Source organism: Balaenoptera physalus (assembly GCF_965194825.1).
Source record: "Balaenoptera physalus genome assembly, chromosome: 13".
NCBI classification, from domain to species: Eukaryota; Metazoa; Chordata; class Mammalia; order Artiodactyla; family Balaenopteridae; genus Balaenoptera; species Balaenoptera physalus.
The window spans coordinates 74249067-74270986 of record NC_138892.1 but is presented as its reverse complement, the minus strand read 5'-3'; the positions used below and the strand labels follow the sequence as shown (position 1 = coordinate 74270986).

Below are 21920 nucleotides of genomic sequence, written 5' to 3'. Positions count from 1 at the left end.
AGACCTAAATGTAAGACATGAAACAATAAAACTCCTGGAAGAGAACATAGGCAGAACACCCTTTGACATAAATTTTAGCAATATTTTGGGAAGTCTGTCTCCTAAGGCAAAAGAAATAAAATCAACAATAAATAAATGGGACCTAATTAAATTTAAAAGCTTTTCCACAGCAAATAAAACCATTGGCAAAACGAAAAGCCAACCAGCAGAATGGGAGAAAATATTTAGAAATGATGCAATCAACAAGGGATTAATATCAAAAAATATGTAAACAGCTCATACAACTCAGTATCAAAAAAAACCAAATAACCAATCAAAAAATGATCAAAGACCTGAACAGACTTTTTTTCCAAAGAAGACATACAGATGGCCAACAGGCCCATGAAAAGATGCTCAACATCACTAATTATTAGAGAAATGCAAATCAAAACAGCAATGAGATATTACCTCACACCTGTCAGAATGGCTATCATCAAAAAGTCTACAAATAACAAATGTTGGAGAGGATGTGGAGAAAAGGGGACACTTGTACACTGTTGGTGAGAATGTAAATTGGTGCAGCCACTATGGAAAACAGTATGGAAGTTCCTTAAAAAACTAAAAATAGAGTTAACATATGATCCAGCAATCCCACTTTAGTATATATATCAGGAGAAAAAGAAAACACTAATTTGCAAAGTTACATGTGCCCCAAAATTTATAGCAGCCCTATTTGTACTAGCCAAGACATGGAAGCAACCCTAGTGTCCATCAACAAAGTAATGAATAAAGAAGATGTGGGATGGATATATATATATATATAAACACACACACACACAGTGGAATATTACTTAGCCATTTGCAGCAATGTTGATGGCCTTATGGCCCTAGAGGATATTATGCTTACTGAAATAAGTCAGGCAGAGAAAGAAAAATAGTGTATGATATCATTTATGTGTAGAATCTAAAACATAATACATATGAATGCATATGCAAAACAGAAATTGACTCACAGATATAGAAAACAAACTTATGGTTACCAGTGGGGATAGGAAAGCAGGGAGGAACAAATTAGGGCTGTGGGGTTAAGAGATACAAACGACTAAGTATAAAATAGATAAGCAACAAGGATGTATTGTATAGCACAGGTAATTAGCACCATTATCTTGTAATAACTTATAACGGAGTATAATCTGCAAAAATACTGAATTACTATGCTGTACACCTAAACTAAATAATATTGTAAATCAACTATAGTTCCATTAAAAATTGCTTTCCAAGATTCTGTTAGATTTCAGTAATTAATACAGTAAATAAAATCAGAATAAACAAAACTGAATTATGTATTAATAATTTTCCTTTTGTTTGCTAATCAGTGAAAATAAATATTGTTTACCATCAAAAAAGAGAGAGAATGAGCTGCTAGAGAGATTTGGGAGTTCTCAAAGAATGGTGTCATAGGAAAGAAAAATGGGAGAGATTTTCAAGGAAGGGAATGTGGTCAATAATATTAGATGCTATCCTGTTACTCCTTTAAATAACTCATATTTCCTAAATAAGAATAATATAGATATATCCTCTTAAAGAAAGAATCATGAGCAGGTTAGAATCCTTAAAAAACAATCTCTACATCTATGGCAGCTTGAATGTGTCAGAAAAGAAAATAAGCTCACTGGTGGAACCTGAAGGGTATCAGGTGCTATGAGTTCTTTAGGTAGAGCAGGCATCAGCTTTTAATTTGTGATGCCTAGACAGGGCTAAAGGCATAGTGGAACCCTGGCTAAAATCTTAAATTTTACAAGAGAGACCAAGGCAGGAGTCACAATAAGAGAGGAAGAAAGGGATTGGAGCAGTAGAGGAGCTGAGCTATACCTGCCTACTGGTTGGGAAAGTTTGGGACAGGTAATTCCTACTGAGGCAGAATTAATGAAGAGATAGCAAACAAGCAAACCAAAACCAAAAATCAAACCAAACAAAAACTCCTCTTGCTTGGCAGATAGTAGGGTATGGGTAATTAGGGGTGTTCCAAGATCCTTTTGTTGGATGTGGAATGGAATAGGAAAGAAGAACATCTTGGGGGATATAATTTTTTTTTTTTCCGGTTTTCCCAATGAGTTTTATTTGGGCAGACCTGGGGACAGGGAGGGCCTGCATCTAAACGAAGGTGTTGGGCCTATTAGTGGTGAGGTGTCGCTTGTGCTGGCAACAGAGAACCTGGTAGGGCAGTGGGAACTTGATCTTGGAGTCGTGGAACTGCTTGACTGCTGGTCGACAGCACTTGCTGGCTGCGATCTCTTCTGCTTTTGTGATCTGGATCGAGTGGGCCCAGGCGCGGTGCCAGGCGCCCATGTCTTGGTAGCACTGGGTGACTGCACTGGCTGTGGTCAGGTCCCGGTACTCTCAGTGCTGTGGAAGTCATAGCACAGCCAGAAGCCAAAGTTCTTCACCCACAGGGGAGATTTCTCCAGCACCTGTCTACAGTAGACAATTTCCCCTGAATACTCTCTCATCTTCTTCAGCTGAGACACAAAGTACCAGAAGCAGGACTTGGCAACATGATTAGGTGCAAAGATTTGCATGCAGTAGAGGGGAGACATGCCGCATTTGGGGGTCAGCAGGCAATGCCCGACCACCTTGTACTCTGGAAGTGTGCCCGAGGCCTTCATGGCGCTCTATCCATGCTCGCTGCCACCCTCGAAAAGGAAACTACTTTATTATTTTTATGGAGGTATAATTGACATATAACAGTTATTTAAAGTTTACAACATAGTGATTCGATATGTGTACCCACTGTGAAAAGATCGCCACAGTAAGTCTAGTTAACATGGATCACCACACAGTTACAAATTCTTTTTCTTTGGATGAGAAATTTTGATATACTCTCTAGAAACTTTCAAATATAAAATACAGTATTATTAACTATAGTTGCCATCCTGTACATTACATCCCCAGGACTTATTTATTTTATAATTGGAAGTTTCTACATTTTTACCACCTCCCCTAATTTTGCCCATATCCCACCCCCCAACTCTAGCAACCACTAATCTATTCTATTTATGAATTTTTTTTCAGATTACATGTATAAGTGAGATCATATGGTATTTTTCTTTCTCTGCCTGACTTATTTCACTTAGCATGATGCCCTCAAGGTCCATCCATGTTGTTGCAGTTGGCAGGATTTCCTTACTTTTTATGGCTGAATAGTATTCCATTGTGTGTGTGTGTGTGTGTGTATATATATATACCACATCTTCTTTATTCATCCATTGATGGACACGTAGGTTGTTTCCATGTCTTGGCTATTGTAAGTAATGCTTCAGTGAACATGGTGGTGAGGATAATCTTTTTGAGTTAGTGTCTTCTTTTCCTTGGAAAAATACCAGAAGTGGAATTGCTGGATCATATGGTAGTTCTATTTTTAATTTTTTCTTCCAGTTTTATTGAGATATAATTGACATACAGCATGTATGAGTTTAAGGTATACGTCATAATGATTTGACTTACATACATCATGAAATGATTAGCACAATAAGTACAGTGAACATCAATCATCTCATATAGATACAAAATTAAAGAAATAGAAAAAAATTCCTTGTGATGAGAACTCAGGATTTACCCTATTTTTAATTTTTTTGAGGAAACCCCATTCTATTTTTCGATAGCAGCTGAACAATTTACATTCCCACCAACAGTGCACCCGGGTTCCCTTTTCTCCACATCCTTGCCAAGGCTTGTTTTTGCTTATGTTTTTGATGCTAGCTATTCTCACAGATGTGGTTTTGATTTGAATTTCCTTGATAATTCATTTTTTTAAGCATCTTTTTCTGTACCTGTTGGTTGCCTGTAGATCTTCTTTGGAAAAATGTCTGTTCAGGTTGTCTGCCCATTTTTTAGTGGGATTGTTGTTTTTTCACTTTGAGTTATATGAGTTATTTATATATTTTGGCTATTAACCCCTTATCAGATATATGATTTACAAATATTTTCTTCCATTCAATAGGTTAGCTTTTCAATTTTTTGATGGCTTCCTCTTCTGTGAAAAGCTTTTCAGTTCGATGTAGTCCCACTTGTTTATATTTGCTTTAGTTGCCTTTGCTTTTGGTGTCAAATTCAAAAAATCATTGCCAAGATGTATGTCAAAGATTTTGCCACTTGTGTATTTTTCTAGTATTTTGGTTTCAGGTCTTATATTCAAGTCTTTAATCCATTTTGAGTTAATTTTTATGTATGATATAAGATAGGGGTCCATTTTTCATTCCTTTGTGTGTGGCTGTTCAGTTTTCCCAGCACCATTTATTGAAAAGACTGTCCTTTCTCCATTGTATATTCCTGGCTCCTTTGTCATAAATTAATTGACCAAATATATATGGGTTTATTTCTGGGCTTTCTTTTCTGTTCCATTGGTCTATGTGTCTGTTTTTATGTCAATGTCATACTGTTTTGATGACTATAACTTTAATATTGAGATTATGAAATATGATGCCTCCAGCTCTGTTCTTTTTTCTCAATATTGTCTTCGCCATTTGGGTTTTGTTGTGGTTCCATACCAATTTTATGATTGTTTTTCTATTTCTGTGAAAAATATCATTGGAATTTTCACAGGGATTGCACTGAATATGCAGATGACTCTGACTAGAATGGGCATTTTAACAATATTAATTATTCCAATCCGTTATCATGGACTATCTTCCCATTTATTTGTGTCTTCAGTTTCCTTTATTAATGTGCTATAGTTTATAGTGTACAGGTATTTCACTTCTTTGGTTAAGCCTATTTCTAGGTATTTTATTCTTTTTGATACAATTGTAAATAAGGTTGTCTCCTTAATTTCTTATTCTGATAGTTCATTATTAGTGTATAGAAATGCAACTTATTTTTGTATATGGTTATGTATCCTTTACCCAAATTTATTTATTGTACAGTGTTTTTGGCAGCAGTGGAATCTTTAGCATTTTCTATATATAATATTATGTTATAAGCAGATAAAGATAATTTTAATTGTTCCTTTCAGTTTTGAATGCTTTTTATTTCTTTTTCTTTTCTTTTTCTTGTCCATTGGCTCTAACAAATATTACCAATATTATGTTGAATAAAAGTGGTGAGAGTGGGCATCTTTCTCTTGTTCCTGATCTTGGAGAAAAAACTTTCAGCTTTTCATCATTGAATGTGATATTAGCTGTAAGCTTGTCATACATGGCCTTTATTATGTTGAGGTACACTGTCTTTATACCCTTTTGTTACAGATTTTTAGACATAGATGGATGTGAATTTTTGCAAATGCTTTTTCTGCATTCATATCAATGATTATATGATTTTTACCCTTCATTTTGTTAATATGGTATATCTCGTTGACTGATTTGTGTTATGTTGAACCATCCTTATCCTTGGAATAAATCCTACTTGATCATGCTGTATGATTCGTTTAATGTTTTGTTGAATTCAGTTTGTTAATATTTTGTTGAGGATTTTTGAATCTATGTTCATCAGGGTTATTGGCCTGTAATTTTCTTTTCTTGTTGTGTTCTTGTCTGGTTTTTGTATCAAGGTAATGCTGGTTTTATAAAAGGAGTTTTGAAGTGTTTCTTCATCTTCTTTTTTTTGGAAGAGTTTGAGAAGGATTTATATTAACTTTCTTTAAATATTTGGTAGAATTCATCAGTGAAGTCATTGGTCCTAGACTTGTTTGTTGGGAAGTATTTGATTACTGATTTGATCTTCTTACTAATTATCAGTCTGTTGATATTTTCTATTTCTTCATGGATTAGTCTTGTAGGTTGTAGTTTCTAGGAATTTTCCATAAATTCTAGGTTGTCCACTTTGTTGGTGTTCAGAGTACTGTCTTATGATCACTTGTATTTCTGTGGTGTCAGTTGTAGTGTCTCCTCTTTCATTTATGATTTTATTATTTGAGTCCTCTTTTTTTGTTGCTGTTGGGTCTAAATAAGTTTGTTAATTTTGTTATATCTTTTCAAGAAAGCAGTTCTTAGTTTTATTAATCTTTTCTATTATCTTTTTATTTTCTATTTTATTTATTTCTGCTCTGAAATTTGTTATTTTATTTCATCTACTATCCGTAGGCTCAGTTCGTTCTCTTTCTAGTTCCTTGAGGTGTAAAGTTACTTTGTTTATTTGAGATCTTTTGTTTATTGATGTAGGCATTTATCACCATGAATTTCCCTTTTAAAACTGTTTTTGCTACATCCCTTAAGTCTTGTTATGTTGTTATTTCCATTTTCATTTGTCTCAAGATATTTTTTCTCTTTTGATTTCTTCTTTAACCCGTGATTGTTCAGGAGCATTTTGTTTAATCTCCACATATTTGAATTTTCCAGGTTTCCTCTTGTAATTGATTTCTAGTTTAATACCATTGTAGTTGGAAAACATGCTTGATATTATTTCAGTCGTCAAAAAGAATTTGAGACTTGTTTGTTTTTTGATATTGAGCTCCGTGAGCTGTTTGTATATTTTGGAGATTAATCATTTGTCTGTTGTTTCATTTGCAAATATTTAGTCCCATTCTGAAGGTTGTCATTTCATCTTGTTTATGGTTTCCTTTGCTGTGGAAAAGCTTTTAAGTTTAATTAGGTCCCATTTGTTTATTTTTATTTTCATTGCCCTAGGAGGTGGGTCAAAAAAGATCTTTCTGTGATTTATGTCAAAGAGCATTTTTCCTATGTTTTCCTCTAAGAGTTTTATAGTGTCCAGTCTTACATTTAAGTCTTTAATCTGTTTTGAGTTTATTTTTGTGTATGGTGTTAGGGAGCATTCTAATTTCATTCTTTTACATGTAGCTGTCCAGTTTTCCCAACACAACTAACTGAAGAGGCTGTCTTTTCTCCATTGTATGTTCTTCCCTCCTTTGTCATAAATTAGGTGACTATATGTGCATGGGTTTATCTCTGGTCTTTCTATCCTTTGCCATTGATCTATGTTTCTGTTTTTGTGCCAGTACCATATTGTCTTGATTACTGTAGCTTTGTAGTATAGTTTGAAGTCAGGGAGCCAAATTCCTTCAGCTTTGTTTTTCTTTCTCAAGATTGCTTTGGATATTCAGGGTCTTTTGTGTTTCCACATGAATTGTAAAATGTTTTGTTCTAATTCTGTGAAGAATGCCATTGGTAATTTGATAGAGATTGCATTGAATCTGTAGGTTGCTTTGGGTAGTATAGTCATTTTCACAATATTGAGTCTTCCAATCCAAGAACATAGTATATTTCTCCATCTGTTTATGTCATCTTTGATTTCTTTCATCAGTGTTTTGTAGTTTTCTGAGTACAAGTCTTTCACCTCCTTATGTAGGGTTTTATGTTTTTCTTTTTTTAATAAATTTATTGATTGATTGATTTTTGGAAGCATTGGGTCTTCGTTGCTGTGCATGGGCTTTCTCTAGTTGCGGAGAGTGGGGGCTACTCTTCGTTGAGGTGCGCAGGCTTCTCATTATGGTGGCTTCTCTTGTTGTGGAGAGAACACATGGGCTATAGGTGCACAGGCTTCAATAGTTGTGGCACATGGGCTCAGTAGTTGTGGCTCACAGGCTTTGTTGCTCTGCGGCATGTGGGATCTGCCCGGAGCAGGGCTCTAACCCGTGTCCCCTGCATTGGCAGGTGGATTCTTAACCACTGTACCACCAGGGAAGTCTCCCTTAGGTAGGTTTATTCCTAGGTATTTTATTCCTTTTGTTACAATGTTAAGTGGGATAGTTTCCTTAATTTCTCTTTCTGATTTTTCATTGTTAGTGTATAGGAATGCAAGAGATTTCTGTGCATTTATTTTGTATCCTGCAACCTTACCAAATTCATTGATTAGTTCTAGTAGTTTTCTGGTGGCATCTTTAGGATTTTCTATGTATAGTATCTTATCATCTGCAAACAGTGAAAGTTTTACTTCTTCTTTTCCAATTTGTATTCCTTTAATTTCTTTTTCTTCTCTGATTGCCGTGGCTAGGTCTTCCAAAACTAGTTTGAATAAGAATGGTGAGATTGGACATCCTTGTCTTGTTCCTGATCTTAGTGGAAACACTTTCAGTTGTTTACCATTGAGTATGATGTTTGCTGTGGGTTTGTCATGTATGGCTTGTATTATGTTGAGGTAGTTTCTGTCTATGCCCACTTTCTGGAGAGTTTTTATCATAACTTGGTGTTGAGTTTTGTCAAAAGCTTTTTCTGCATCTATTGAGATGATCATATGTTTTTTTTTTTTAATTTGTTAATATGGTGTATCACACTTGTTGATTTGCATATATTGAAGAATCCTTGCATCCCTGGGATAAATCCCACTTGATCATGGTGTATGATCCTTTTAATATGTTGTTGGATTCTGTTTGCTAGTATTTTGTTCAGGATTTTTACATCTATGTTCATCAGTGATATTGGTCTATAATTTTTTTTGTTTGGTATCTTTTTCTGATTTTGGTATCAGGGTGATGGTAGCTTCGTAGAATGAATTTGGGGGTGTTCCTCCCTCTGCAATATTTTGGAAGAGTTTGAGAAGGATAGTTGTTAGGTTTTTTCTAAATGTTTGATAGAATTCGCCTGTGAAGCCATCTGGTCCTGGACTTCTGTTTGTTGGAAGATTTTTAATTACAGTTTCAATTTCATTACTTGTGATAGGTCTGTTTATACTTTCTAATTCTTCCATGTTCAGTCTTGGAAAATTGTAGCTTTCCAAGAATTTGTCCATTTCTTTGTGACTGTCCATTTTCTTGGCATATAGTTGTTTGTAGTAGTCTCTTATAATCCTTTGTAGTTTTGTGGTGTCAGTTGTGATTTCTCCTTTTTCATTTCTCATTTTATTGATTTGCGACCTCTCCCTTTTTCTCCTGGTGAGTCTGGCCAAGGGTTCAATTGTGTTTATCTTCTCAAAGAACCAGCTTTAGTTTTATTGATCTTTGCTGATGTTTTCTTCGTTTCTATTTCATTTATTTCTGCTCTGATCTTTATGATTTCTTTCCTTCTACTGTCCTGGGTTTTCTTTGTTCTTCTTTCTCTAGTTGCTTTAGGTGTAGGGTAGATTGTGTATTTGAGATTTTTCTTGTTTCTTGAGGTGAAATTGAATTGCTATAAACTTCCCTCTCAGAACTGCTTTTGCTGCATTTCAGAGGTTTTAAGGGACATGTTTTCATTTTCATTTGTTTCTGTGTATTTTTTAATTTCTTCTTTGATTTTTCAGTGATATCTTGGTGATTTCCTACTGCACTGTTTAGCCTCCATGTATTTGTGTTTTTTGTAGTCTTTTTCCTGTAATTGATTTCCAGTCTCATAGCATTGTGGTCAGAAAAGATGCTTGATACAATTTCAATTTTCTTAAATTTTCTGAGGCTTGATTTGTGACCCAAGATATGATCTATTCTGGAGAATGTTCCATTTGCACTTGAGAAGAAAGTGTATTCTGCCACTTTTGGGTGGAATGTTCTATAAATAATAATTAAACCTATCTAGTTTATTGTGTCATTTAAACCTTGTGTTTCCATATTTATTTTCTCTTTGGATGATCTGTCCATTGGTGTAAGTGGGGTGTTAAAGTCCCCTACTATTATTGTATTACTGTCTATTTCCCCTTTCATGGTTGTTAGCATTTGCCTTATGTATTGTTGTGCTCCTTTGTTGGGTACATAAACATTTATAATTGTTATATCTTTTTCTTGGATTGATCTCTTGATCATTAGGTAATGTCCTTCCTTATCTCTTGTAACAGTCTTTATTTTAAAGACTATGTTATCTGATATGAGTATTGCTACTCCAGCTTTCTTTTTATTTCCCTTTGCATGGAATATCTATTTCCATCCCTTCATTTTCAGTCAGTATGTGTCCCTCGTTCTGAAGTGGGTCTCTTGAAGACAGTATATATATGGGTCTTGTTTTTGTATCCATTCAGCCAGTCTGTATCTTTTGGTTGGGACATTTAATCCATGTACATTCAAGGTTATTATTGATATGTATGTTCCTATTACCATTTTCTTAATTGTTTTGGGTTTGTTTTTGTGGGTCTTTTTCTTCTCTTGTGTTTCCCATCTAGAAAAGTTTCTTTAGCATTTGTTGTAAAGCTGGTTTGGTGGTGCTGAATTCTATTAGCTTTTTCTTGTCTGAAAAGCTTTTGACTTCTCCATTGAATCTGAATGAGATCCTTGCTGGGTGGAGTAATCTTGGTTGTAGGTTTTTCTCTTTCATCACTTTAAGTATATCCTGCCACTCCCTCTGGCCTGCAGAGTTTCTGCTGAAAAATCAGCTGATAACCTTATGGGGACTCCTTTGTATGTTATTTTTTTGTTTTTCCCTTGCTGCTTTTAATATTTTTTTCTTTGAATTTAATTTTTGTTAGATTGATTAATATGTGTCTTGGTGTGTTTGTCCTAGGGTGTATCCTTTATGGGACTCTGTGCTTCCTGGACTTGGGTGACTATTTCCTTTCCCATATTAGGGAAGTTTTCCACCATAATCTCTTCAAATATTTTCTCAGTCCCTTTGTTTTTCTCTTCTTCTTCTGGGACCCCTATAATTCAAATGTTGGTGCGTTTAGTGTTGCCCCAGAGGTCTCTGAGATTATCTTCAATTCTTTTCATTCTTTTTTCATTATTCTGCTCCTTGGCAGTTATTTCCACCATTTTGTCTTCCAGCTCACTTATTTGTTCTTCTGCCTTGGTTATTCATCCCTTCCATTGTATTTTTCATTTCAGTTATTGTGTTGCTCATCTCTGTTTGTTTGTTCTTTAGTTCTTCTAGATCTTTGTTAAACATTTCTTGTGTTTTCTCAATCCGTGCCTCCATTCTATTTCTGAGATTCTGGATCATCTTTACTATCATTACTTTGAATTCTTTTTCAGGTAGATTCCCTATTTTCTCTTCATTTATTGGTCCTGTAAGTTTTTACCTTGCTCCTTCATCTGTGACATATTTTTTTGCCGTCTCATTTTTTTTTTCTTTATGGGTGGGATTGTGTTCCTGTCTTAGTGGTTGTTTGGCCTGAGGCTTCCAACAGTGGAGTTTGTAGGCTGTTGAGTAGAGCTGCGTCTTGGTACAGAGATGAGGACCTCTGGGAGACCTCACTCCAATGAATATTCCCTGGGGACTGCAGTTCTCTGTTAGTCCAGTGGTTTGGACTCAGAGCTCCCATCACAGGAGCTTCAGCCCAACCCCTGGCTCATGAACGAAGATCCTTTTAGAGAAATGGTATGCATCCAAATTTTAAGCCTCTCTGTCCAGAAGTTCCTTAACTTCAGACAAGTTCTTTAATCTGGAGAGCCACTTGCCAGGCGCTTCCCAGACCCCCTCTCTGTGACCGCCAAACTTCTTTTTCCTCCAGACCCTTTAAACTGCCTCTAGGTATTTTTCTGATTTCCTCTTTCTATTGGTTGTTTAGTAGGATATTGTTTAGACTCTATGTGTTTGTGTTTTTTTACAGTGTTTTTCTTCTGGTTGATTTCTAATCTCATAGTGCTGTGGTCAGAAAAGATGCTTGATATGATTTCAATTTTTTTAAATTTCCTGAGGCTCACTTTGTGGCCCAGTGATCAATCCTGGAGAATGTTTCATGTGCACTTGAGAGGAATGTGTATTCTTCTGCTTTTGGATGGGATGCTCTGTAAATATCAGTTAAGTCTACCTGGTCTAATGTGTCATTTAAGGCCTGTGTTTCCTTATTGATTTTGTGTCTGAATGATCTGCCCACTGATGAAATTGGGGTGTTAAAGTCCCCCAATAATATTGTGTTCCTGTCGATTTCTCCCTTTATGGCTGTTAATATTTGTCTTATATATTGAGGTACTCTTATTTGGGTGCATATATATTTACAATTGTTGTATCTTCTTCTTGGATTGTTCCCTTGATCATTATGTAATGTCTTTCTTTGTCTCTTGTAAAGTCTTTATTTTAAAGTGTATTTTGTCTGATATGAGTATTGTGACTCCAGCTTTCTTTTGATTTTCATTTGCATGGAACACTTTTTCCATCCCCTAATTTTCAGTCTGTATGTGTCCCTAGATCTAAAGTGGGTCTCTTGTAGACAGAAGATATATGGGTCTTGTATTTGTATCCATTCAGCCAGTCTCTGTCTTTTGGATGGAGCAATTAATCTGTTTACATTTAAAGTAATTATTGATATATATGTATTTATTGCCATTTTGTTAATAGTTTTGTGTTTGTTTTTGTTAGTCTTTTTTCTTCCCTTCCTCTTTTGTTCTCTTCTCTTGTGATTTGATGGCTAACTGTAGTGTTGTGTTTGGGATGCTTTTTCTGCTTTATGTGTGTGTCTACTGTAGATTTTCAGTTTGCAGTTACCATGAGGTTTTGATATAGCAGTCTATATATAAGTAAGATTGTTTTAAGTTGCTTGTCTTTTCATTTCAAATGTCTTTCCAATATCCTGCATTTGTGCTCTCCTCTTCTCACAATTGCTGGTTTTGATACCATATTTTGTACAGATGATTTCCTACATTTACTGTTTGTTTGCCTTTACCAATGAGCTTTTCCATTCGTAATTTTCCCGTTTTTAGTTGTGGCTTGTTCTTTTCTGCTTAGAGAAGTTCCTTTAGCGTTTGTTGCAAAGCTCATCTGGTGGTGCTGAATTCTCTTAGCTTTTTCTTCTCTGTAAAGCTTTTGATTTCTCCATTGAATCTGAATTAAAGCCTTGCTCAGTAGAGTATTCTTGGTTGTAGGTTTTTCCCTTTCATCACTTTAATATATTGTGCCACTCCCTTCTCGCCTGCAGAGTTTCTGCTGAGAAATCAGCTGTTAACCTTATGGGAGTTCCCTTGTATGTTATTTGTTGCTTTTCCCTTGTTGCTTTTAGTATTTTTTCTTTATCTTTAATTTTTGTCAATTTGATTACTGTGTCTCGGCGTATTTCTAATTGGGTTTATCCTGCCTGGGACTCTCTGTGCTTCCTGGACTTGGGTGGCTATTTCCTTTCCCATGTTAAGGAAGTTTTCAACTATAATCTCTTCAAATATTTTCTCGGGTCCTTTCTCTCTCTCTTCTCCTTCTGGGACCCCTATAATACAAATGTTGGTGCATTTAATGTTGTCCCAGAGATCTTTTTGGCAGTCTTCATTTCTTCTCATTCTTTTTTCTTTTTTCTGTTCTGCAGCAGTGATTTCCACCATTCTGTCTTCCAAGTCACTTATTCGTTCTTCTGCCTCAGTTATTCTGCTATTGATTCCTTCTAGTCTATTTTTCATTTCAGTTATTGTATTGTTCATCCCTGTTTGTTTGTTCATAATTCTTCTAAGTCTTTGTTAAACATTTCTTTTTTTTTTTAACATCTTTATTGAAGTATAATTGCCTTACAATGGTGTGTTAGCTTCTGCTTTATAACAAAGTGAATCAGTTATACATATACAATATGTTCCCATTTCTCTTCCCTCTTGCATCTCCCTCCCTCCCACCCTCCCCATCCCACCCCTCTAGGTGGTCACAAAGCACCAAGCTGATCTCCCTGTGCTATGCGGCTGCTTCCCACTAGTTATCTATTTTACATTTGGTAGTGTATATATGTCCATGACACTCTCTTACCCTGTCACATCGCACCCCACCCCCTCCCCATATCCTCAAGTCCATTCTCTAGTAGGTCTGTGTCTTTATTCCCGTCTTGCCACTAGGTTCTTCATGGCCTTTTTTTTTTTTTTCCCCTTAGATTCCGTATATATGTGTTAGCATACTGTATTTGTTTTTCTCTTTCTGACTTACTTCACTCTGTATGACAGACTCTAACTCCATCCACCTCATTACAAATACCTCCATTTCATTTCTTTTTATAGCTGAGTAATATTCCATTGTATATATGTGCCACATCTTCTTTATCCATTCATCTGTCGATGGACATTTAGGTTGCTTCCATGTCCTGGCTATTGTAAATAGAGCTGCAATGAACATTTTGGTACATGACTCTTTTTGACCTATGGTTTTCTCAGGGTATATGCCCAGTATTGGGATTGCTGGGTCGTATGGTAGTTCTATTTGTAGTTTTTTAAGGAACCTCCATACTGTTCTCCATAGTGGCTGTATCAGTTTACATTCCCACCAACAGTGCAAGAGTGTTCCCTTTCCTCCACACCCTCTCCAGCATTTATTGTTTCTAGATTTTATGATGATGGCCATTCTGACCGGTGTGAGATGATATCTCATTGTAGTTTTGATTTGCATTTCTCTAATGATTAATGATGTTGAGCATTCTTTCATGTGTCTGTAGGCCATCTGTATATCTTCTTTGGAGAAATGTCTATTTAGGTCTTCTGCCCATTTTTGGATTGGGTTGTTCGTTTTTTTGTTATTGAGCTGCATGAGCTGCTTGTAAATCTTGGAGATTAATCCTTTGTCAGTTGCTTCATTTGCAAATATTTTCTCCCATTCTGAGGGTTGTCTTTTTGTCTTGTTTATGGTTTCCTTTGCTGTGCAAAAGCTTTTAAGTTTCATTAGGTCCCATTTGTTTATTTGTGTTCTTATTTCCATTTCTCTGGGAGCTGGGTCTAAAAGAATCTTGCTGTGATGTATGTCATAGAGTGTTCTGCCTATGTTTTCCTCTAAGAGTTTGATAGTGTCTGCCCTTACACTTAGGTCTTTAATCCATTTTGAGTTTATTTTTGTGCATGGTGTCAGGGAGTGTTCTAATTTCATACTTTTACATGTACCTGTCCAATTTTCCCAGCACCACTTATTGAAGAGGCTGTCTTTTCTCCACTGTATATGCTTGCCTCCTTTATCAAAGATAAGGTGACCATATGTGTGTGGGTTTATCTCTGGGCTTTCTATCCTGTTCCATTGATCTATATTTCTGTTTTTGTGCCAGTACCAAACTGTCTTGATTACTGAAGCTTTGTAATATAGTCTGAAGTCAGGGAGCCTGATTCCCCCAGCTCCATTTTTCGTTCTCAAGATTGCTTTGGCTATTCGGGGTCTTTTGTGTTTCCATACAAATTGTGAAATTTTTTGTTCTAGTTCTGTGAAAAATGCCAGTGGTAGTTTGATAGGGATTGCATTGAATCTGTAGATTGCTTTGGGTAGTAGAGTCATTTTCACAATGTTGATTCTTCCAATCCAGGAACATGGTATATCTCTCCATCTATTTGTATCATCTTTAATTTCTTTCATCAGTGTCTTATAATTTTCTGCATACAGGTCTTTTGTCTCCTTAGGTAGGTTTATTCCTAGATATTTTATTCTTTTTGTTGAAATGGTAAATGGGAGTGTTTTCTTAATTTCACTTTCAGATTTTTCGTCATTAGTGTATAGAAATGCAAGAGATTTCTGTGCATTAATTTTGTATCCTGCTACTTTACCAAATTCATTGATTAGCTCTAGGAGTTTTCTGGTAGCATCTTTAGGATTCTCTATGTATAGTATCATGTCATCTGCAAATAGTGACAGCTTTACTTCTTCTTTTCCGATTTCGATTCCTTTTATTTCTTTGTCTTCTCTGATTGCTGTGGCTAACACTTCCAAAACTATGTTGAATAATAGTGGTGAGAGTGGGCAACCTTGTCTTGTTCCTGATCTTAGTGGAAATGGTTTCAGGTTTTCACCATTGAGGACAATGTTGGCTGTGGGTTTGTCATATATGGCCTTTATTATGTTGAGGAAAGTTCCCTCTATGCCTACTTTCTGCAGGGCTTTTATCATAAATGGGTGTTGAATTTTGTCGAAAGCTGTCTCTGCATCTATTGAGATGATCATAAGGTTTTTCTCCTTCAATTTGTTAATATGATGTATCACATTGATTGATTTGCGTATATTGGAGAATCCTTGCATTCCTGGAATAAACCCCACTTGATCATGGTGTATGATCCTTTTAATGTGCTGTTGGATTCTGTTTGCTAGTATTTTGTTGAGGATTTTTGCATCTATGTTCATCAGTGATATTGGCCTGTAGTTTTCTTTCTTTGTGATATCTTTGTCTGGTTTTGGTATCAGGGTGATGGTGGCCTCGTAGAATGAGTTTGGGAGTGTTCCTCCCTCTGCAATATTTTGGAAGAGTTTGAGAAGGATAGGTGTTAGCTCTTCTCTAAATGTTTGATAGAATTCACCTGTGAAGCCATCTGGTCCTGGACTTTTGTTTGTTGGAAGGTTTTTAATCACAGTTTCAATTTCAGTGCTTGTGATTGTTCTGTTTATATTTTCTATTTCTTCCTGGTTCAGTCTCGGCAGTTTGTGCATTTCTAAGAATCTGTCCATTTCTTGCAGGTTGTCCATTTTATTGGCATAGAGTTGTTTGTAGTATTCTCTCATGATCTTTTGTATTTCTGCAGTGTCAGTGGTTACTTCTCCTTTTTCATTTCTAATTCTATTGATCTGAGTCTTCTCCCTTTTTCTCTTGATGAGTCTGGCTAATGGTTTATCAATTTTGTTTATCTTCTCAAAGAACCAGCTTTTAGTTTCATTGATTTTTGCTATTGTTTCCTTCATTTCTTTTTCATTTATTTCTGACCTGATCTTTATAATTTCTTTCCTTCTGCTGGCTTTGGGGTTTTTTGTTCTTCTTTCTCTAATTGCTTTAGGTGCAAGGTTAGGTTGTGTATTCGAGATGTTTCCTTTTTCTTGAGGTAGGCTTGTATTGCTATAAACTTCCCTCTTAGCAATGTTTTTGCTGCGTCCCATAGGTTTTGGGTTGTCGTATCTCCATTGTCATTTGTGTCTAGGTATTTTTTGATTTCCCCTTTGATTTCTTCAGTAATCACTTCGTTATTAAGTAATGTATTGTGTAGCCTCCATGTGTTTGTATTTTTTACAGATCTTTTCCTGTAATTGATATCTAGTCTCATAGCGTTGTGTTCGGAAAAGATACTTGATACGATTTCAATTTTCTTAAATTTACCAAGGCTTGATTTGTGACCCAAGATATGATCTATCCTGGAGAATGTTCCATGAGCACTTGAGAAAAATGTGTATTCTGTTGTTTTTGGGTGGAATGTCCTATAAATATCAATTAAGTCCATCTTGTTTAATGTATCATTTAAAGCTTGTGTTTCCTTATTTATTTTCATTTTGGATGATCTGTCCATTGGTGAAAGTGGGGTGTTAAAATCCCCTACTATGATTGTGTTGCTGTTGATTTCCCCTTTTATGGCTGTTAGTATTTGCCTTATGTATTGAGGTGCTCCTATGCTGGGTGCATAAATATTTACAATTGTTATACCTTCTTCTTGGATCGATCCCTTGATCATTATATAGTGTCCTTCTTTGTCTCTTTTAATAGTCTTTATTTTAAAGTCTATTTTGTCTGATATGAGAATTGCTACTCCAGCTTTCTTTTGATTTCCATTTGCATGGAATATCTTTTTCCATCCCCTCACTTTCAGTCTGTATGTGTCTCTAGGTCTGAAGTGAGTCTCTTGTAGACAGCATATATATGGGTCTTGTTTTTGTATCCATTCAGCCAGTCTGTGTCTTTTGGTGGGAGCATTTAATCCATTTACATTCAAGGTAATTATCGATATGTATGTTCCTATTCCCATTTTCTTAAATGTTTTGGGTTTGTTATTGTAGGTGTTTTCCTTCTCTTGTGTTTCTTGCCTAGAAAAGTTCCTTTAGCATTTGTTGTAAAGCTGGTTTGGTGGTGCTGAACTCTCTCAGCTTTTGCTTGTCTGTAAAGGTTTTAATTTCTCCATCGAATCTGAATGAGATCCTTGCTGGGTAGTGTAATCTTGGTTTTAGGTTTTTCTCCTTCATCACTCTAAGTATATCCTGCCACTCCCTTCTGGCTTGCAGAGTTTCTGCTGAAAGATCAGATGTTAACCTTATGGGGATTCCCTTGTGTGTTATTTGTTGTTTTTCCCTTGCTGCCTTTGTTTTGCTTATATTTAATTTTTGACAGTTTGATTAATATGTGTCTTGGCGTGTTTCTCCTTGGGTTTATCCTGTATGGGACTCTCTGTGCTGCCAGGACTTGATTAACTATTTCCTTTCCCATATTAGGGAAGTTTTCAACTATAATCTCTTCAAATATTTTCTCAGTCCCTTTCTTTTTCTCTTCTTCTGGGATCCCTATAATTCGAATGTTGGTGCGTTTAATGTTGTCCCAGAGGTCTCTGAGACTGTCCTCAGTTCTTTTCATTCTTTTTTCTTTATTCTGCTCTGTAGTAGTTATTTCCACCATTTTATCTTCCAGGTCACTTTTCCTTTCTTCTGCCTCAGTTATTCTGCTATTGATCCCATCTAGAGTATTTTTAATTTCATTTATTGTGTTTTTCATCATTGCTTGGTTCCTCTTTAGTTCTTCTACGTCCTTGTTAAATGTTTCTTGCATTTTGTCTATTCTATTTCCAAGATTTTGGATCATCCTTACTATCATTATTCTGAATTCTTTTTCAGGTAGACTACCTATTTCCTCTTCATTTGTTAAGTCTTGTGTGTTTTGACCCTGCTCCTTCATCTGCTGTGTGTTTTTCTGTCGTCTCATTTTGCTTATCTTACTGTGTTTGGGGTCTCCTTTTCACAGGCTGCAGTTTTGTAGTTCCCGTTGTTTTTGGTATCTGTCCCCAGTGTCTAAGGTTGGTTCAGTGGGTTGTGTAGGCTTCCTGGTGGAGGGAACTAGTGCCTGAGCTCTGGTGGATGAGGTTGGATCTTGTCTTTCTGATGGGCACATCCACGTCTGGTGGTGTATTTTGGGGTGTCTGTGGCCTTATTATGATTTTAGGCAGCCTCTCTGCTGATGGATGGGGCTGTGTTCCTGTCTTGCTAGTTGTTTGGCATAGGGTGTCCAGCACTGTAGCTTGCTGGTCGTTGAGTGAAGCTGGGTCTTGATGTTGAGATGGAGATCTCTGAGAGATTTTTGCCATTTGGTATTACGTGGAGCTGGGAGGTCTCTTGTGGACCAGTGCCCTGAAGTTGGCTCTCCCACCTCAGAGGCACGGCCCTGATGCCTGGCTGGAGCACCAAGAGCCTTTCGTCCACACGGCTCAGAGTAAAAGGGAGAAAAAAATAGAAAGAAAGAAAGAAAGAGGCTATAATATAGTGAAGTAAAATAAAGCTATTGTAAAGCAAAGCTATACAGACAAAATCTCACCCAGAAGCATATACATATACACTCACAAATAAAAGGAAAAGGGGAAAAATTAATATATCCTGCTCCCAAAGTCCACCTCCTGAATTTGGGATGATTCGTTGTCTATTCAGGTATTCAACAGATGCAGGCACATCAAGTTGTTTGTGGAGTTTTAATCCGCTGCTTCTGAGGCTGCTGGGAGAGATTTCCCCTTCTCTTCCCTGTTCTCACAGGTCCTGGGGTTCAGCTTTGGATTTGGACCCGCCTCTGCGTGTAGGTCGCCTGAGGGCGTCTATTCCCCGCCCAGACAGGACGGGGTTAAAGGAGCAGCTGCTTCGGGGGCTCTGGCTCACCCAGGCCGCGGGGAGGGAGGTTTACAGAGGAGGCGGGGCGAGCCTGCGGCGGCCGAGGCCGGCGTGACGTTGCACCAGCCTGAGGCGGGCAGTGCGTTCTCCCGGGGAACTTGTCCCCGGATCACGGGACCCTGGCAGTGGCGGGCTGCACAGGCTACCGGGAGGGGTGGTGTGGAGAGTGACCTGTGCTCACACACAGGCCTTTTGGAGGCGGCAACAGCAGCCCCAGCGTCTCATGCCCGTCTCTGGGGTCTGCGCTGATCGCCGCGGCTCACGCCCTTCTCTGGAGTTTGTTTAGGCGGCGCTCTGAATCCCCTCTCCTTGCGTGCCGCGAAACAAAGAGGCAAGAAAAAGTCTCTTGCCTCTTCGGCAGCTGCAGACCTTTTCCCGGTCTCCCTCCCAGCCAGCTGTGGTGCGCCAACCCCTTCAGGCTGTGTTCATGCCGCCAGCCCCAGTCCTCTCCCTGCGATCCGACCGAAGCCCGAGCCTCAGCTCCCAGCCCCGCCCGCCCCAGCGGGCGAGCAGACAAGCCTCTCGGGCTGGTAAACGCTGCTCGGCGCCGAGCCTCTGTGCGGGAGTCTCTCCGTTTTTTCCTCTGCACCCCTGTTGCTGTGGGGTCTGCACTGATCGCCGCGGCTCGCGCCCTTCTCTGCTCCTGTTAAACATTTCTTGAACCTTCTCAATCCTTGCCTCCATTCTTTTTCCAGCATCTTGTATCATCTTCACTATCAGTATTCTGAATTCTTTTTCCAGCAGATTGCCTATCTCCACTTCTCTTAGTTGTTTTTCTGGGGTTTTATCTTGTTCCTTCATCTGGGAGGTATTCCTCTGCCTTCTCATTTTGTCTAACTTTCTGTGATGGTGGTTTCTGTTCCACATGCTGCGGATTGTAGTTCTTGCTTCTGTCTGTCCTCTGGTGGTTGAGGGTGTGTAAGAGGTTGTGCAGGTTTCCTGATAAAGGGACTCCACTGGTGAGTGGAGCTTGGTCTTGTCCCTCTGGTGGGCAGGGCCATGCTGAAGAAAACTTTAAGCAGCCTATCTGCTGATGGGTGGGGCTGTGTTCCTGCCCTGTTTGTTGTTTGTCCTGGGGCACCCAACACTTTTGGATGAGGCTAATGGCAGCCTCCGGGAGGGCTTACACTAAATGAATACTCCCCAGAACTGCCACTGCCAGTGTCTTTGTCCCCACATTGAGCCACAGCCACCCCCCGCCTCTGCAGGATACCCTCCAATATTAGCAGGTAGGTCTGGCCCTGTCTTTTATGAGGTCACTGCTTTTTTTCCCCTGGGTTCTGGTCCACACAGAACCTTCTGTGCCCCCTTCAAGAGTGGAGTCTCTGTTTCCTCCAGTCCCATGGATTTTCTGTGATCAAACCCCACAGGCTTTCAAAGCCAGATTCTCTGGGGGCTCCTCCTCCCATTGCTGGACCCCCAGGCTGGGAAGACTGACATGGGGCTCAGGACTTTCACTCCTGTGAGAGGGCCTCTGTGGCACAATTGCTCTCCAATCCATGAGTCACCCACCTGGCTGGTATGATATTTGATCTTATCGTGATTGTGCCCTTCCTAACGTCTCATTGTGGCTTCTTCTTTGTCTTAGGCTTTAGGGTATCTTTTCTGGTAAGTTCTAGCATTTTTCTGTCCATGGTTGTTCAGCAATTAGTTGTGATTTTGGTGTTTCCATAGGAAGGGATGAGTCCACATTCTTCTACTTCACCATCTTGAGCTCAAGATAAAAGCTCTACATTTTTATTTCCCTCCCCCATTTTGTTTTTGATGTCACGTCTTACTTCTTCTTATCTTGTGTATCTATTAACAAGTTACTGTAGTTGTTATTTTTACTACTTTTGTCTTTTAACTTTCAAACTAGTATTATAAGTGATTAACGACCCTTACAACATTAGATTATTCTAAAGTTTACATATTTACCTTTACCAGTGAGATTTATACTTTCACATATTTTCCTGTTACTAACTACTGTTATTCTGTTTTGTCTTAAAGAAGTTCTTTTAACATTTCTTTTAAAGCCAGTCTAGTGGTGAAAAACTCCTTTAGTTTTTGCCTTTCTGGAAAACTCTTTATCTCTTCTTCTAATCTGAAGAACAAATTTGCCAGGTAGAGTATTGTTGGTTGGTAGCTTTTTGTTTTTTTTTCTTCCTGCAATTTGAATATATTTTGCCACTCCTTTCTGGACTGCAAAGTTTATGCTGAAAAACCTGCTGAGAGTCTTATGAGGGTTCCTTTATACTTAACAAGTTGTTTTTCTCTTGCTGCTTTTAAGACTGTCTCCTTGTTTTTATCTTTTGATAAGTTAATTATAATGTGTCCTGGTGAGAGTCTCTTTGGATTCATCTTATTTGGAACTTTATTGTCTTCTTGGATCTGGAGGTATGTTTCCTTCCCCACGTTAGGGAATTTATTGGCCATAATTTTTTCAAACCAATTTTCTGCCCTTTTTTCTTCTTCTTTTCATTTTTGGACCCCTATAATGTAAATAATGGTCCACTTGATATTGTCCCATAAGTCCCTTATGCTATTTTCACTCTTTTTCATTCCTTTATCTTTTTTGCTACTCTCATTTGATGAATTCCTTTGCCTTATTTTGAGTCTTCTGATCAC

At 37.7% G+C, this 21920-nt stretch overlaps 1 protein-coding gene, 1 long non-coding RNA gene and 1 pseudogene across 3 annotated transcripts in view; 2 read left to right on the top strand and 1 right to left on the bottom strand.

The window, feature by feature from the left end:
* Positions 1 to 21920, top strand: part of LOC309640502 — an 875392-nt gene that overhangs the window by 271451 nt on the left and 582021 nt on the right. The window lies entirely within an intron of this gene.
* REDIC1 (regulator of DNA class I crossover intermediates 1) overlaps positions 1 to 21920 on the top strand; it is an 85599-nt gene that overhangs the window by 37748 nt on the left and 25931 nt on the right.
* On the bottom strand, positions 2066 to 13185 carry LOC309640496 (large ribosomal subunit protein eL20 pseudogene; annotated as a pseudogene). Its single transcript has one exon. The product of its transcript is annotated as a large ribosomal subunit protein eL20 pseudogene (transcript).